Source organism: Pyrus communis, chromosome 16 (genome assembly GCF_041283825.1).
Source record: "Pyrus communis isolate YQ-2024b chromosome 16, ASM4128382v1, whole genome shotgun sequence".
In the NCBI taxonomy this organism is placed as follows: Eukaryota; Viridiplantae; Streptophyta; class Magnoliopsida; order Rosales; family Rosaceae; genus Pyrus; species Pyrus communis.
In genome coordinates, this window is record NC_142580.1 from 3,058,192 (window position 1) to 3,077,927 (window position 19,736).

The 19,736-nt window shown below is 34.4% G+C and overlaps 4 non-coding genes across 4 annotated transcripts; all 4 read right to left on the bottom strand.

The window, feature by feature from the left end:
• Positions 1-11,801: 11,801 nt before the first annotated feature.
• On the bottom strand, positions 11,802-11,883 carry LOC137733065 (small nucleolar RNA R160). The gene has a single exon (XR_011068383.1). It is a non-coding gene; the product is annotated as a small nucleolar RNA R160 (small nucleolar RNA).
• Positions 11,884-11,982: 99 nt separating this feature from the next.
• LOC137733068 (small nucleolar RNA R160) lies at positions 11,983-12,064 on the bottom strand. Its single transcript, XR_011068386.1, has one exon. It is a non-coding gene; the product is annotated as a small nucleolar RNA R160 (small nucleolar RNA).
• A 5,074-nt stretch (positions 12,065-17,138) lies between these two features.
• Positions 17,139-17,220, bottom strand: LOC137733067 (small nucleolar RNA R160). Its single transcript, XR_011068385.1, has one exon. It is a non-coding gene; the product is annotated as a small nucleolar RNA R160 (small nucleolar RNA).
• A 99-nt stretch (positions 17,221-17,319) lies between these two features.
• LOC137733069 (small nucleolar RNA R160) lies at positions 17,320-17,401 on the bottom strand. The gene has a single exon (XR_011068387.1). It is a non-coding gene; the product is annotated as a small nucleolar RNA R160 (small nucleolar RNA).
• Positions 17,402-19,736: the final 2,335 nt, after the last annotated feature.

Genomic DNA, 19,736 nt, shown 5'->3' on the forward strand with positions numbered 1-19,736 from the left:
TTGAATCCAAGATGAAAAGATCTGAATATATAGAATATATATATGAATTGGAATGAAAGAATTACGAATTCACAATTTCCTTGCTCCAAATCCATAAAAAAAGAAATCTTGACTCCAACATTAGAAAAGAGATAACAAATCTGGAAATGAAATAATTAAGAATTCACAATTCATAATTTCCTTGCTTATAATCCATATATAAAAATGAAATCTTGAATCCAACATAGAAAATAACTGAATATATAGAAAAAATTTGAATTTGGTAATGAAAAAATGCAAAATTTCCTTGCTACCAATCCATAAAAAGAAGTCTTGAATCCAAGATGAAAAAAACTGAATGTGTAGAAAAAAGTTCTGAATTTGGAAAGAAAGAATTGAGAAATCATGCTTTGAATCCATAAAAAAGGAATCTTGAATCCAACATGAAAAATAACTGAATATATAGAAGAAGAAAATTTCTTGAATATACTAAGTCAAATATTCGTACCCAAAGGTTTAGCATAAATCATAACGTAATCTAATATATTGTTAAGAATGAATCCTATATTGATAAGAGAAGAGACCTTGTATAGACTTATAAGTAAGTTGAACTACTATTCATATTCTCAATTGATTTTATAATTCATCCTTCATATCAGAGATGTGAAATAGAAAAGCTTTGTTGGGGAAATATATATAATTCCTTCTTTGATCAATTTTTTAACCCTACGGCCACACATCATTGATGTGGTGCCAACGGTAGCTTACATCAATCAAGGCGTAACCATTTTCCATCTTTACAAAAACATTTTTTTTCCTGAGATCCTTAATGTACTGTATTTTATTGAATATCGTAATTCACTTGAAATAAAATTCTCGTTCGAACTGTTTCTCTGTAGATTCTGTCATCCATCGTTTTTCTACAGATTGTCATTCATGTTGATAGTTAGAAAATTTTATTACGTTATGAGTATTTTAGTCACCTTCAACCAATAATATACCGGTTAAACAAGCAAATAGAGTGTATAACACCTGGAACATACTTGCTAATACAACATTTATATTGAATTACACCTAGCCAGCTTAGTCCCTTATTTTAAATAGCAAGCAGAGAAAATGTAGCTAAGACCTTTATTAGTGAAGATGAACGTATGACTTGATCAAGGCGAATCAGCGCACATGCATTGACCAAAACACAGTCGAGCTTTCCCGTTAAGGTTGACATGGAGCATGCACCTTCTTGCAGTTAGCTTGTTTGTAACATTATATTGTCTCATGTGACGAACATTATTTGTTTCCAGAGCGACGCGGATTATGAGAATAATGGTTACCTGCAAAATAAAAAGGCAACACAAAATACTCCATTCACTAGACTATCAGTGGTTAAGAAAACTCACAAGATGCAGTGACCAAGAAAACGACCATCATATATAGCTGCCTACATCTTTCTCCATTTCATTCAAATTGTGCTGTGAATTTTGGGATGATGTGATGATCGATTTCAAGGCTTTTGTTTTAATTTATACTGTAGGACCGTTGGCATTTCTAGTAGCTAGTTTAGGCTTTTAGTGGTGAGAAAATCTAATTTTTCTAAAAAGTATCAAGTGATACAAGTCATTTCCAACCCGAGAGTTACCGATAAGAAAATTAAACTGGATATTAGGAAAATTTAAGGCTTGGGAATGACAATCCTTAGTTTTCATGTTTAGTATTTTTTTTTTTTTTTTGGGTCAATATATGTTTAGTATCCTTAACAAAGAAATGATGAATCTAACAGGGAAACATGAGAAAAAAAAAGCTGAAAGGAAATGATGAAATCTACAAGACGAATTTTTATTAAATTGCAAGCAAAATCGGGTTAGGGAAAATTTGATACTTGTATATATTTTTATTTTTGTTTTCCTTTTGGGTTATGATTGTTTTCTATTTAAGCCAACTTATGTAATTGTATTTAGAATTACTAATAAAATTTAGGGTACCCAAATAGCTCCATAATTTTATATCTACACTTTTCACTATGCTAAGTGAGTTTGTATTTTTCACAAAATCATCACCAACTGCAAAAAATAAAAACTCAACATTATTGGTTCACTGTCATTATTATGATACACAGCCATCTAAAGAAACATGAAAAATAAAAAACAATTAAACAATAAAATTCCAAAACTCACCAAAATTGAGAAGTAGCATGGTAGGTTCAAAAGGCACATGAAGCTTACCACATATGCATTGGCTATTTTAATTAGGTTATGCCCCTCACCTTTGACTTTTACAATGGCTCTGTTTCTTTTTACTAGTCTTCATGCACGCGTTCACACGCGTGTAAAAGATATTTTTTGAATCACAACGTGCTACGCATGACTTTCACATTTTAAATGTATTTATATGCGTGAATTGCTTCAATATTTTTTTATGACAAAAAGAAAGTCAAATATGTGGACTAAATGAATAATATTAGACTATGCTGGAAGAAATCCCTCATAAACCAATAAAAGCAGTTGAATCCACATAATAAAATCGGTCTTTCAATTTTCATCTACATTCTATTGAATTTACATTAAAAATAGAGAAAATAATATTTAATAAATAACTTATTAAATTACATTATTACTAGCTCATTGTGAGGCTAAGCTCACTCCCTCCCCTTAGTGTAGATAATATTGTTTGTTAAAAAAAAAAAAAAAATCATTTGACAACTAATTGAATCACATTATTATGCTTGTGCAAAAATCTTTTTTATAACCGGCACTAAGTGCCTCTTAAGTGTTTAAAAATAGAGAAAATAATATTTAATAAACAAATGATTGAATCACATTATTGTGCGAGTGCGAAACACCTTTTTTATCACTGGCGATACACGCTTCTTAAAATATTTTGAACGTGTTTAAAAATAAAGAAAATAATATTTAATAAACAACTAATTGAATCACATTATTGCTAGCCTATTGTAAGGCTAAACCCACCCCTCTCCCTTAGTGTAGATAATATCATTTGTTAAAAAAAAACAAAAACAAAAAACAATCATTTGACAACTAATTGAATCACATTATTATGCACATGCGAAAGACCTTTTTTATAATCGGCATTACGCGCCTCTGAAGACGTTTTGATCGTGTTTAAAGATAGATAAAATAATATTTAATAAACAACTGAATGAATCATTTTATTCCTAACCCATTGTGAGGTATTAATTATAAAAAATAAAATAAAATAAAAAGCACTATACAAAAAAATTTAAATTATTAAAAAAATACTATTTATATGATGAAAATACCCCTACTTTATTTTATACTTCTTTTGAACTTTTTTGTTTGGGGTTTTTCTCCCATTACTTTTTGGTGAAACCATGATCCCAAAAAGAGGCTGCTAGCTTTATATTTCTTTTTATTTAAAAAAAATCAAAATAATTTAAACAACTAAAGGTCCATTCCCTAAAATTGTGACTCACTTTCTTGCATCCAAATTCAAATTTTATAAACCATTGCCTTAAAAGAGTCACACATTGATGAAATAATAAACCTTTGTAAGGGCTTATAAGAGGTTAAGCTACTTTTCATATTGCCAATTGGTTTTACAGTGGAACCTCAACTTTCTTCATGATATCAGATCATGTTGGCCCACGTGTGAAGCCCAACGGTTTACACGTGCTTCAGGCCACTCCGTTCGTGTTGTCTACGTGTTAGGCTTGGAAATTAGCCACACGTGAGGAGGTGTGTGAGAATGTGAGGTATAAAAGTCCCACAATGGTAAAAGGAGAAACCTTGCACGGGCTATAAGATGTTGGGCTACTCCTCATGTTATCAATTGGTTTTATGATGAAACTTCAACTTTCTTCATGCCTTCAACAGTTTAACTAAAATATGGATCAATAAAACCATATTATAATTATTACAGCATTTCAATTATTATTTCTTAAAGAAAGATTGCAACTTTTGTCAATCCACCGTACAGGCTTAAATTTTGAAGTTGCACGGCCAGTTATTTTAGCCTTTAGCTATATAGATGGACAAAAGTACTTGTAAATATATAATGTATAGCTAAGATATACATTAACCATCCACACACTTGCATTCCCCATCGACACATTTGATAGTTCCCGAAGCACATTTAACTCCTATGCAGTCGGTCAAAACGGAACATTGATCGTTTTGAATTTGCAGGCCAGACTGGGAGAACTCAGGGAGAAAGCACAAGCATTTCCCATTATGACACGTAGCCCTTCCCTTTGGACAGTCTTCTGCAGTGTCTCTACAGTCGGTGAGACTCCGGCAGTCGGCGGCGACGTCGTGAATAGCATTTGCGACTTCGCATGTGCAGACGTGATTAATACAAAGAACAAAGTTTGAGGGGCATGGATCGCAGTCGGCCTTCGAATTGCATCGTTGAACAGCCTTAGCTGCTTCTGGTCCTGCAGCCACGCCTGCAGATTTTAAATAATTAAATCCACTGGAGACGGCCTTTATGTATTTAAAATTACAAACAATCGACTTCAACGACAATCATATATTATGGGAAGAGGGTTTGACTAATTGGGAGAAAAGAACTCACAAATGACCAAGAAGACGACCCGACTAATCATACTCGTCTTAAACGCAGCCTTCTCCATGTTTTTCTTGTTGAGTCACGCTGTGGGGATGTTTTTCTTTCAGTAAAGATGTTTCTCTTTCAGTAAAGTGAGCCCGTAATCTATATTTATAAGGGCTCTCATGCACATTTCTGATAGTTTCACACATTATATCAAAAAGCCAAAGAAATCTGAATATATCTAGTAAATCATGTAATTGATTTGATTCCATAGGATTTTATAGTGTGTTTCCTGATGTGGAAATAAAATATAATATTTAGGAAACAAAATCACAATTTAAGATTGATATCTAATATTTAATTTCCTTGTTTGGTACCGAAAATATGGAAAAGAAGAAATGAAATTTGGGAATATGTAAATACGGTGCGAATCACTTACTTGGTACGCTTCATAATATTCTCAAAATGTAATACAATAATGTCAATAATTGTCCGTAAGACCTTCAACATGACCCTTCTACATATCTTTTATAACCACATGTACATGGACTAGCTACTTGAGACAAGGGTTTTTTTTTTTTTTTTCCAATCTCTACATTTTGAAAATTGACATACTCCACTATTAACGTAGTATAATTTGTAACTAAGTCAAATTTTATTTTTGTAACAACACGTCTATCAAGTAATCACGTCTTCATAGTAATAATACTAATAGTCGCAACATTATTACTACATAGAGGTTTTGCTCTGTATATGCCTAAATTTTAGGCTCTAATTTCATAAATATCAGTTTTTACAAAAAAAAAAATTCAAGAATAGTCAAAGCCACACACATAAATAGAGTCAAATACTCTCAAAATTAAAAACAACATAAACCTAAAATCCAAACCGTACGAGTCATACAAGTAGATTTTTGAGTCATATGTGATGGTTCTTTGGGTCAAGTAGCTGTGAAATCTCATTGTGTTTGCCTGAATGGATTTTTGGACACAATATGTTTGTGTTTAGGTAGAATTTAAAGTCGAAATCTATTACTCCAACACTTCACATTCTTTTCCATGTTAGATTTAACATTTCCTTGTTGACAATATCAACCACGTAAAAAATCAGGATTTCATTTCCAAAGTCTGCAAAATATATCAGGTTAATTTCCTTATCGTCAACTCTAAAGTTGGAAATTAATAATGTCACTTGATACTTCTAGATTTCTTCAGCACTTTTATTACCAGACATGTCAACACTACCATAGTATAAATGTTGTTCAAAGCTAGGGTTCAGCACTTCAGTACTACATATATAATCCCAGGTGTCACAAAATAATTATATATAAAAAATGCGAAAGACTACATCTAAGGCAGCTATGATCGCCGTCTTCCTCGCTACTTGTCTTCCTAGCTACTTGTTGTTGTGCTAGGATAGCACCAAAATCTTTTGGAACCAACTCAAGCTAACCCACAGGAAATATATCAAATAAAATGCAAGAACAAAATATAAAAGACACCAAGATTTTAACGAGGTTCCTCCACAGTCAGTGTAACTGGAGTACGTCCTCGGAGCAGTAGGAGCTCACCCAATAATCCACTATCAACCAAATGGGAGTTTACAAAGTGTTGGCAATCTCACAACCCAAAAACCCAATACACCCAATAGCTCTCACACACCAAAGAAACAAATAGAGGAAGAAATATAATGAATAATTTCTTCTCTATACATATAGCTCAAAGCTATTACAACAACAACTACTTTGGTGGATGATTACTAACCAATTGAAGCAGCAGCTTCTCTTCTCTCTTTGCAGCTCCTTTAGCTCTCTGCAACTCTCCTTAGCTCTCTGCAAAAGAAAGCTCTTTTTTGCTCTTCCTTCTCTCTGCTTCTTAACAACCGAAACAAAATGAGCTCCTTCTTTCTCTCTCTCCTTTTCTAAACCGAATCATGAGCACTCATTCTTAAAAACAATATTTCTTTTTCCTTTAGCCAACACCCACGGGTGTTGGTTCAAACTTTTTCCACAAAGACAAAGACTTTCCCTTTTTTTTCTCCTTAAAACAAGGAAGGTGTTTCCCACCTTCTTTTGTTTAATCTAAAGTATGGCCACTTGGCCACTTATTCAACAATCTCCACCTTGGCCAAGTTCCGAAAAACGCCATGATAAGCCAAACAACACAATTAACACACAACATCACTCCCAATCACTAGCAAGAGAACAACTCATGCCGAGCCAAATGCTCCAAAACTCCTACTGCTCAACGCCTTCTTTATATAGGCAAAATGTGAGCCAAGTTCAAGCAATGAACAAACTTGGCTACACCAACAACCTTAGTCAACATATCAGCGGGGTTGTCTTTAGTTGGAATCTTCTGGAGAATGATTTCTCCTTCACCAACAACTTCACGAACAAAGTGATAACGCACATCTATGTGCTTGGTCCTCGCATGATGAACCTGATACTTAGCCAAATAAATGGCACTCTGACTATCACAATGCACCTCCACCTGCTTCTGATCAACCCCCAAATCTCTAATCAGCCCATGTATCCAAATGGCCTCCTTTATAGCTTCAGCAACTGCCATATATTCAGCCTCTGTAGTAGACAAGGCAACAGACGACTGCAAAATGGACCTCCAACAAACTGGCCCTTTAGCCATAGTAAACACATAGCCTGTAGTAGACTTCATTCCATCCAGATCACCTGCATAATCTGAATTAACATAACCAACAGCAAAATGACCAATACCAGAGTCATCCCTCTCAAAGCATAAACCAACATCTCGAGTACCATGGAGATACCTCAATATCCACTTAGCTGCATTCCAATGCTCTTTACCAGGATTATGCATATATCGACTCACCATGCCAACTGCATGAGCAATATCCGGTCTAGAGCATACCATTGCATACATCAAACTACCAACCAAATTTGCATATGGTATATTTTTCATTTGTAGCTTCTCTTGATCAGTTTTAGGACATTGTGGAGAACTCAATTTAAAATGAGGAGCCAAAGGGGTACTAACCGGTTTAGTTGAATCATGAACTCCAAACTTCCGAATCAACTTCTCAAGGTATTGTCTTTGATTCAAACAAACCAAACCCTTCTCTCTGTCTCTAGTGATCTCCATGCCAAGGATCTTCTTTGCTTCACCAAGATCCTTCATCTCGAACTCATTTTTCATTTGCTTCTTCAATTTCTCAATCTCTTCAGCATTCTTTGAGGCAATCAACATATCATCAACATATATCAATAAATAAATGAAAGACCCATCTTGCAACTTCTTGAAGTACACACAATGATCATATTGACTTCTAGAATAATTTTGGCCTCTCATAAATTTATCAAATCTCAAATACCATTGCCTTGGAGATTGCTTCAAGCCATAAAGTGATTTCTTCAACTTGCAAAACAAATTTTCTTTCCCTTTCACTTTATACCCATCCGGTTGACACATATAGATCTCTTCATTCAAATCACCATGTAGGAAAACCGTCTTCACATCAAGTTGCACAAGTTCAAGATCATATTGTGCAACAAGAGCTAACATAATGCGAATTGATGAGTGCTTCACAACTGGAGAAAAGATTTCATTGTAGTCAATGCCCTCCTTTTGTGCATACCCTTTAGCAACTAATCTTGCTTTGAATCTGACATTGCTTTTCTTAGCAACATCTTCCTTCTTGGCATACACCCATTTGCAACCAATAGCTTTCTTACCCTTAGGCAATTTAGCTAACTCCCAAGTCTTGTTTTTCATGAGAGAATTCATCTCGTCGCCCATGGCATTGCACCAATTCTCCTTTTCTTCACTCCCAATGGCTTCCTCAAAATTGGATGGAATCTCATCAGTGATAATAGGAAGAGCAAAAGCAACATAGTCACTATACCGAGCTGGCTTGGTAATATTTCTCTTTCCTCTGTTCTTAGCAATAGACTCTTGAGGTGAAACTTGATCTTCAACTTGAATAGAATCTTCAAGTTCAACTTCTTCAACATCCTCATGGTCTTCCACTTCTTCACTTGTAGTGGCTTCGACATCAGCGGAAATAGGATTTGAAGTACTAGAGGCAACTTTCTCAAGCTCCACCTGTTGGACATCTTTCACATTCTTCTCAGAGTCTCTAAACATATTTTCTTCATCAAATGTCACATCTCTGCTGATTACAAGTTTTTTCATCTCTGGGCACCACAACCTGTAACCTTTGACACCACTACTAAAACCAAGAAAGATAGCCTTTTTGGCTCTAGGATCAAGTTTATTTTCAGTTACATGAAAATAAGCAGGTGAACCAAAAATACGAATATAATCATAATCATTAGAAGGTTTTCCAGTCCATACCTCCATTGGCGTCTTACCCTGAACAGCAGCTGAGGGTAATCGGTTGATGATGTGACATGCATAAGTAACTGCCTCTGCCCAAAACGACTTGCTCAAACCCGACTGAGACAACATGCATCTAACCTTCTCAAGCAAGGTTCGATTCAATCTTTCTGCAACTCCATTTTGTTGTGGAGTTCCCCGGACACTAAAATGTCTCACAATCCCTTCCTCTTTGCAAACTTTAAAGAAAGGGTCGGATGTGTATTCACCACCATTATCCGATCTCAAAATCTTAATCTTTCTCCCAGTCTGGTTCTCAACCATTTTCTTCCAACCCAAGAAAATGCTCAACACCTCACTCTTGTGCTTCATAGTGTAGACCCAAGACCTTCTTGAATAATCATCAACAAAGGTCACGAACCAATGTCTACCACTCAAAGAGGGAGTCTTTGTAGGACCCCAAACATCCGAATGCACATAATCAAGAATGCCCTTCGTCTGATGTACAGCAGTACCAAACTTCACTCTAGTTTGCTTCCCCAAGACACAATGCTCACAGAAATCAAGCTTACAAGTCGTGGCACCTTTTAGAAGACCTTGTTTCACAAGCCCTTGTAGAGTTTTCTCACCGGCATGGCCTAATCTCATATGCCACAATCTAGTAGTATCAGAATCGGATGTGCCCATATTTTCTGAGACTACAGATGCTTCACCTGTCACAGTGCTTCCTTGCAATAAATACAAATGGCCACATCGAGGAGCTTTCATCACAACAAGTGCACCATAAGTCACCTTCAATGTCTGCCCATCTGAATGAAACCTGAAGCCCTTGGCTTCCAAAGTTCCCAAAGAAATAAGATTTTTCTTCAAATTCGGTACATACCGAACACCTGTCAACTCTTTAACCATGCCATCATGCAACTTCAAACGAACTGTACCAATCCCTTTTGTTGTGCAAGGATTGTCATCTCCCATGAACACAACACCGCCATCAAACTCTTTCAAGCTTGAAAACCAATCCTTGTGAGGAGTCATATGATGAGTACAACCCGTATCCAACACCCACTTAGTAGCACAATCAAATGATGAGGAAGTGGTTAAAGCAAAATCAGAAAAATCTGTTTCAACCTCAGCAACATTAGCTTCAGAACTTTCTTTGCCTTTGGTCTTCAATCTAAGACAATCTTTCTTCCAATGGCCCTTATTACGACAAAAGGCACATTCATCCCTTTCCAAAGGTTTTCTACCTTTAGAGTTTCCTCTAGGTCGAGACTGTGATTTTTTCCTGCTAGAAGAGGATCTCCTCTCCGATGATCTACCTCTAACAAATAAAGCTTCAGAGGTACTATCATGATTTTTATCTCTATGCCTCATTTCATAATTCATCAAGGCATTTGACACATCTTCAAATTTCACAGTTTCTTTACCATGCATAATAGTGGTAACAAAATGCTCATAAGAGTCCGGCAAGGAATTCAACAATATTAAGGCCTTATCTTCATCCTTAATATCCTCATCTAAATTTAACAAGTCGGCAATCAACTTATTAAAAGCATCAAAGTGTCTAATCATTTTTGTACCTTCTTTGTATTGGAAGCGGTAGAGCTTTTTCTTCAAGTGTAGCCGGTTCTCTGCACTCTTCGTCATATACTTGTCTTCCAATTTTTGCCACAACACACTTGCCAAAGTCTCCCGCATCACAAAATACTTCTGAGTTTTTGCAAGGCACAACCGAATTGAAGAGCAAGCCCACAAATTTAATTTCTCCCATTCCATTTTCGACATAGCTTCAGGCTTCTCTCCCAAGGCGGCAAGAAGATCTTGTTGAGCCAACACATCTTTAACCTCACATTGCCACATCCCAAAGTTGTTTGTGCCATCAAACTTTTCAACTTCAAACTTTGCATTTTGCACCGTAGTTCTTGCAAACCCGGAGCTGCTTCCAAAAGGATTCTCATCTTGCCCGTCTGACATCTTTGGCAACTAGACAGTACCCAAGAGCAACCAGTGCTCTGATACCAATTGTTGTGCTAGGATAGCACCAAAATCTTTTGGAACCAACTCAAGCTAACCCACAGGAAATATATCAAATAAAATGCAAGAACAAAATATAAAAGACACCAAGATTTTAACGAGGTTCCTCCACAGTCAGTGTAACTGGAGTACGTCCTCGGAGCAGTAGGAGCTCACCCAATAATCCACTATCAACCAAATGGGAGTTTACAAAGTGTTGGCAATCTCACAACCCAAAAACCCAATACACCCAATAGCTCTCACACACCAAAGAAACAAATAGAGGAAGAAATATAATGAATAATTTCTTCTCTATACATATAGCTCAAAGCTATTACAACAACAACTACTTTGGTGGATGATTACTAACCAATTGAAGCAGCAGCTTCTCTTCTCTCTTTGCAGCTCCTTTAGCTCTCTGCAACTCTCCTTAGCTCTCTGCAAAAGAAAGCTCTTTTTTGCTCTTCCTTCTCTCTGCTTCTTAACAACCGAAACAAAATGAGCTCCTTCTTTCTCTCTCTCCTTTTCTAAACCGAATCATGAGCACTCATTCTTAAAAACAATATTTCTTTTTCCTTTAGCCAACACCCACGGGTGTTGGTTCAAACTTTTTCCACAAAGACAAAGACTTTCCCTTTTTTTTCTCCTTAAAACAAGGAAGGTGTTTCCCACCTTCTTTTGTTTAATCTAAAGTATGGCCACTTGGCCACTTATTCAACACTTGTCTCATCAGCCATCAAAATCAAAATTAAACAGTAGAAATAAGCCAATATTAAACAGCTTCAACCAATTCATACAAGGAGTAAAGAAATCCTTCGTAACCGCGTTTACATATTTACTAAATGTCCATATCTCAAAAACAACCAATTCAATCAGAAGGGTCACATTTATAGGGATTGTTGGGCTCCAGAATACAGGATCACAAGTAACACTAGTAAATTCATCGAAAACTCGACATAACATAGCAACATGAGCAATCAGAGAACTTTGAAGACCAATATGGTATGAGGTTGTTCCACATCAAATTCAGCAATATAAATCTCCTCATTTTGCTTCATAAAATCCATATACATATACATCAAATGCAACAGTAAAAACACAAGAATTAAACCATAAATTCAGATAAAATCTCAAACTTTAAAAGATATGGCAGAGCAATCAGAGAACTTTGAAGGCATGATTTGAAATTCCACATCAAATTCAGATTAAAATAAATCTGATTTCATCATTTTGCTTTGCCATTTTCTTCAGATTTAGTACTTGTATTTTCCGGGCAAATAATAGTTGTGCAAGAGAAATCACTCAGATTCACTGCACAACCCTTTCTCGAAATTTCCCTGCTACCATGTTTCCAAGCAGCAAGGGGCTATCTGGTGCATTACAAGATTAAAACTTGATAATTTCAAAATCCCAGTAAAATCCACACAATAATTACAGATATCAAAATTGAAGAAAAGGGATACGCAACGGCGAAGTACCTGACGTGGGAAATCTATCAGTTGTACTTGCGGGAGCTTAATGCAGCCGGAAGAGGGATTTTTACCTGCAAAATAAAAAGGCAGCACAAAATACTCCATTCACTAGACTATCAGTGGTTAAGAAAACTCACAAGATGCAGTGACCAAGAAAACAACCATCATATATGGCTGCCTACATCTTTCTCCATTTCATTCAAATTATGCTGTGAATTTTGGGATGATGTGATGATCGATTTCAAGGCTTTTGTTTTAATTTATACTATAGGACTGTTGGCATTTCTAGTAGCTAGTTTAGGCTTTTAGTGGTGAGAAAATCTAATTTTTCTAAAAAGTATCAAGTGATATAAGTCATTTCCAACCCGAGAGTTACCGATAAGAAAATTTAACTGGATATTAGGAAAATTTAAGGCTTGGGGATGACAATCCTTAGTTTTCATGTTTAGTATTCTCAACAAAGAAATGATGAATCTAACAGGGAAACATGAAAAAAAGCTGAAAGGAAATGATGAAATCTACTAGACGAATTTTTATTATATTGCAAGCAAAATCGGGTTATTAGAGTATTAGGGAAAATTTGATATTTTTATATATGTTTATTTTTGTTTTCCTTTTGGGTTATGATTATTTTCTATTTAAGCCAACTCATGTAATTGTATTTAGAATTACTAATAAAATTTTAGAGAACCCAAATAGCTCCATAATTTTATATCTGCACTATTCACTATGCTAAGTGAGTTTGTATTTTTCACAAAATCATCACCAACTGCGAAAAATAAAAACTCAACATTATTGGTTCACTGTGATTATTATGATACACAGCCATCTAAAGAAACAACAAAAATCAAAACAATCAAACAATAAAATTCCAAAACTCACCAAAATAGTAGCATGGTAGCTATGTTCAAAAGGCACATGAAGCTTGCCACATATGCATTGGCTATTTTAATTAGGTTATGCCCCTCACCTTTGACTTTTATAATTGTTTTGTTTCTTTTTACTAACCTTCATGCATGGACGTGCATTTTTTAAATCATGACGTGCTATGCGTGGCTTACACAATTTAAATGTATTTATATGTGTAAATTGTTTTAATATTTTTTTTATGACAAAAAGAAAGTCAAATATTTGGACTAAATGAATAATATTAGATCATGTTAGAAGAAATCTCTCATAAACCAATTAAAGCAGCTTAATCCATAATAAAATCGATCTTTCAATTTTCATCTATATTCTATTGAATTTACATTAAAAATAGAGAAAATAATATTTAATAAATAACTGATTGAATTACATTATTGCTAACTCATTGTGAGGCTAAGGCCACCCCCCTCCCCTTAGTATAGATAATATCGTTTGTTAAAAAAAAAAAACAATCATTTGACAACTCACATTATTATGCGCGTACGAAAGGCCTTTTTTATAACCAGCACTACGCGCCTCTTAAGTGTTTAAAAATAGAGAAAATAATATTTAATAAACAAATTATTGAATCACATTATTGTGCGATTGCGAAATACCTTTTTTTATACACGCCTCTTAAGATATTTTGAACGTGTTAAAAAAAATATTTAATAAACAATTGATTGAATCATATTATCGCTAGCCCATTATAAGGCTAAGCCCACCCCTTCCCCCTGAGTGTAGATAATATCGTTTGTTAAAACAAAAATAAAAAATAATCATTTGACAACTAATTAAATCACATTATTATGTGCGTGCAAAAAACTTTTTTTTTTTTTTATAACCGGTACTAAGCGCTTCTTAAGATGTTTTGAATGTTTAAAAATAGAGAAAATAATATTTAATAAACAATTGATTGAATCACTTTATTGTTAGCCCATTGTGAGGCATTAATTATAAAATAAAATTTAAAAAAAAAAAACATTGTACAAAAAAGTTAATTATTAAAAAAAAATTGTTTATATGATGAAAACACCACTGCATTATTTTGATTTTTTTTTTTTGAATTTTTTAGTTTAGAAGGTATTTTTGTCCTATTACTTTTTGGGGAAGTCGTGACCCCCAAAAGGGGGCTGCAGGCTTTATATTTCTTTTTATTTATAAAAAAATCAAAATAATTTAGACAACTAAAGGTCCATTGCCTAATTAAAATTGTGACTCACTCTTTTGCATCCAAATTCAAATTATAAATCATCGCTTAAAAATGTCTCACATTAGTGAAATAAAAAACTTTGCAAGGGCCTATAAGAGGTTGGGCTACTTCCCATATTAGGATGTTGCCAATTGGTTTTATGGTGGAACCTCAACTTTCTTCATGATATCAGAGCATGTTACCCCACATATGAAGCACAACGGTTTACACATGCTCCACACCACCCCGTTCGTGTTGTCCACGTGTTAGACTTGAAAATTCGTCACACATGAGGAGGCATGTGAGAATGTGAGGTATAAAAGTCCCACACTGGTGAAAGAAGAAACTTTGTAAGGGCTTATAAGAGATTGGGCTACTCCCTATATTGTCAATTAGTTTTATGGTGGAACCTCAACTTTCCTTACGCCTTCCACAGTTTAACTAAAATATGGATCGATAAACCATATTATAATTATTACAGCATTTCAATTATTATATCTTAAAGAAAGATTGCAACTTTTGTCAATCCACCATAGAAGCTTAAATTTTGAAGTTGCACGGCCAGCTATTTTAGCCTTTAGCTACATAGATGGACAAAAGTACTTGTAAATATATAATACATTAACCATCGACACATTTGCATTCCCCATCGACACATTTGATAGTTCCCAAAGCACATTTAAGTCCTTTGCAGTCGGTCAAAACGGAACATTGATCGTTTTGAATTTGCAGGCCAGACTGAGAGAACTCAGGGGGAAAGCACAAGCATTTCCCGTTATGACACGTAGCCCTTCCCTTTGGACAGTCTTCTGCAGTATCTCTACAGTCGGTGAGACTCCGGCAGTCGGCGGCGACATCGTGAATACCATTTGCGACTTCGCATGTGCAGACGTGATCAACACAAAGAACAAAGTCTGAGGCGCATGGATACGTCTTGCAGTCGGCGTTCGAATTGCATCGTTGGACAGCCTTAGCTGCTTCTGCTCCTGCAGCCACGCCTGCAGATTTTAAATAATTAAATCCATTGGAGACGGCCTTCATTTGTATTTAAAATTACAAACAATCGACTTCGACGACAATCATATATTATGGGAAGAGAGTTTGACTAATTGGGAGAAAAGAACTCACAAATGACCAAGAAGACGACCCGACTAATCATACTCGTCTTAAACGCAGCCTTCTCCATGTTTTTCTTGTTGCGTCACGCTGTGGGGATGTTTTTCTTTCAGTAAAGTGAGCCCGTAATCTATATTTATAAGGGCTCTCATGCACATTTTTGATAGTTTCACACGTTATATCAAAAAGCCAAAGAAATCTGAATATATCTAGTAAGTCATGTAATTTATACCATAGGATTTTATAGTGTGTTTCCTGATGTGGAAATAAAATATCATATTTAGGAAACAAAATCACAATTTAAGATTGATATATGATATTTAATTTCTTTGTTTGGTACGGAAAATATGGAAAAGAATAAATGAAATTTGAGAGTCTGTAGATAAGGTGTGAACTACGTATTTAGTATGCTTCATAATATTTTCAAAATGTAATACAACAATGTCAATAATTGTCAGTAAGACCTTCAACATGACCCTTCTACATATCTTTTCTAACCAAATGCACATGGACTAGCTATTTGAGACAAGGGTTTTTTTTTTTCCAATCTCTACATTTTGAAAATTGACATACTCCACTATTAACGTAGTATAATTTGTAACTAAGTCAAATTTTATTTTTGTAACAACACGTCTATCAAGTAATCACGTCTTCATAGTAATAATACTAATAGTCGCAACATTATTACTACATAGAGGTTTTGCTCTGTATATGCCTAAATTTTAGGCTCTAATTTCATAAATATCGATTTTTACAAAAAAAATTCAAGCATAGTCAAAGCCACACACATACATAGAGTCAAATACTCTCAACATTAAAAACAACATAAACCTAAAATCCAAACCGTACGAGTCATACAAGTAGATTTTTGGGATGAGAGTCATGTGATGGTTCTTTGGGTCAAGTAGCTGTGAAATCTCATTGTGTTTGCCTGAATGGATTTTTGGACACAATATGTTTGTGTTTAGGTAGAATTTAAAGTCGAAATCTATTACTCAAACACTTCACATTCTTTTCCATGTTAGATTTAACATTTCCTCGTTGACAATATCAACCACGTAAAAATCAGGATTTCATTCCCAAAATCTGCAAAATATATCAGGTTAATTTCCTTATCTTCAACTCTAAAGTTGGAAATTAATAATGTCACTTGATACTTCTAGATTTCTTCAGCACTTTTATACCAGACATGTCAACACTACCATAGTATAAATATTGTTCAAAGCTATGGTTCAGCACTTCATTACTACATATATAATCCCATGTGTCACAAAATAATTATATATATAAAATGCGAAAGGCTACATCTAAGGCAGCTATGACCGCCCTCTTCTTGGTCATTGCATTTTGTGAGCTTTTCTTCCTAGCTACTTGCCTCATCAGCCACCAAAATCAAAATTAAACAGTAGAAATAAGCCAAGATTAAACAGCTTCAACTAATTCATACAAGGAGTTAAGAAATCCTTCGTAACCGCATTTACATACTTACTAAATGTCCATATCTCAAAAACAACCAATTCAATCAGAAGGGTCACGTTTATAGGGAATTGTTGGGCTCCAGAAAACAAGATCAGAAGTAACACTAGTAAATTCATCGAAAACTCGACATAACATAGCAACATGAGCAATCAGAGAACTTTGAAGACCAATATGGTATGAGGTTGTCCCACATCAAATTCAGCAATATAAATCTCCTCATTTTGCTTCATAAAATCCATATACATATACATCAAATGCAACAGTAAAAACACAAGAATCAAACCATAAATTCAGATAAAATCTCAAACTTTAAAAGATATGGCAGAGCAATCAGAGAACTTTGAAGGCATGATTTGAAATTCCACATCAAATTCAGATTAAAATAAATCTGATTTCATCATTTTGCTTAGCCATTTTCTTCAGATTTAGTACTTGTATTTTCCGGGCAAATAATAGTTGTGCAAGAGAAATCACTCAGATTCCCTGCACAACCGATGCCAAAGATTGAATCTTGCACCCAACCCTTTGCTCGAAATTTCCCTGCTACCATGTTTCCAAGCAGCAAGGGGCTATCTGGTGCATTACAAGATTAAAACTTGATAATTTCAAAATCCCAGTAAAATCCACACAATAATTACAGATATCAAAATTGAAGAAAAGGGATACGCAACGGCGAAGTACCTGACGTGGGAAATCTATCAGTTGTACTTGCGGGAGCTTAATGCAGCCGGAAGAGGGATTTTTACCCGCAAAATAAAAAGGCAACACAAAATACTCCATTCAATAGACTATCAGTGGTTAAGAAAACTCACAAGATGCAGTGACCAAGAAAACAACCATCATATATGGCTGCCTACATCTTTCTCCATTTCATTCAAATTATGCCGTGAATTTTGGGATGATGTGATGATCGATTTCAAGGCTTTTGTTTTAATTTATACTATAGGACTGTTGGCATTTCTAGTAGCTAGTTTAGGCTTTTAGTGGTGAGAAAATCGAATTTTTCTACAAACTATCAAGTGATATAAGTCATTTCCAACCCGAGAGTTACCGATAAGAAAATTTAACTGGATATTAGGAAAATTTAAGGCTTGGGGATGACAATCCTTAGTTTTCATGTTTAGTATCCTCAACAAAGAAATGATGAATCTAACAGGGAAACATGAAAAAAAGCTGAAAGGAAATGATGAAATCTACTAGACGAATTTTTATTATATTGCAAGCAAAATCGGGTTATTAGAGTATTAGGGAAAATTTGATATTTTTATATATATGTTTATTTTTGTTTTCCTTTTGGGTTATGATTGTTTTCTATTTAAGCCAACTCATGTAATTGTATTTAGAATTACTAATAAAATTTTAGAGAACCCAAATACCTCCATAATTTTATATCTACATACACTTTTCACTATGCTAAGTGAGTTTGTATTTTTCACAAAATCATCACCAACTGCAAAAAGTAAAAACTGAACATTATTGGTTCACTGTGATTATTATGATACACAGCCATCTAAAGAAACAACAAAAATCAAAACAATCAAACAATAAAATTCCAAAACTCACCAAAATAGTAGCATGGTAGCTATGTTCAAAAGGCACATGAAGCTTGCCACATATGCATTGGCTATTTTAATTAGGTTATGCCCCTCACCTTTGACTTTTATAATTGTTTTGTTCTTTTTACTAACCTTCATACACGGGAGTGCATTTTTTAAATCATGGCGTGCTACGCGTGACTTACACATTTTAAATGTATTTATATGCGTGAATTGCTTTAATATTTTTTTTATGACAAAAAGAAAGTCAAATATTTGAACTAAATGAATAATATTAGATCATGCTAGAAGAAACCTCTCATAAACTAATCAAAGTAGCTGAATCCATAATAAAATCGATCTTTCAATTTTCATCTACATTCTATTGAATTTACATTAAAAATAGAGAAAATAATATTTAATAAATAACTGATTGAATTACTTTATTGCTAGCCCACTGCAAGGCTAAGGCCACCCCCTCCCCTTAGTGTAGATAATATCGTTTGTTCAAAAAAAAAATCATTTGACAACTAATTGAATCACATTATTATGCGTGTACGAAAGACCTTTTTTATAACCGGCACTACGTGCCTCTTAAGTGTTTAAGAATAGAGAAAATAATATTTAATAAATAAATTATTGAATTACATTATTGTGCGCGTGTGAAATACCTTTTTTTATCACTGGTGGTACATGCCTCTTAAGATATTTGGAACATGTTAAAAAAAATATTTAATAAACAATTGATTGAATCACATTATCGCTAGTGATTGAATCACATTATCGCTAGTCCATTACGAGGCTAAGCCCACTCTCTCCCCCTTAGTGTAGATAATATCGTTTGTTAACACAAAAATAAAAAATAATCATTTGAGAACTAATTGAATCACATTATTATGCGCGTGCAAAAAACTTTTTTTTTTATAACCGATACTACACGCCTCTTAAGATGTTTTGAACATGTTTAAAAATAGAGAAAATAATATTTAATAAACAACTTATTGAATCACCCATTGTGAGGTATTAATTATAAAAATTTAAAAAAAAAAAAAAAACATTGCACAGAAAAATTAATTATTAAAAAAATATTGCTTATATGAGGAAAACATCCCTACATTATTTTGAGTTTTTTTTTTGAACTTTTTAGTTTACAGGGTATTTTTGTCCCATTACTTTTTGATGAAGTCCCAAAAGGGTGCTGCAGGCT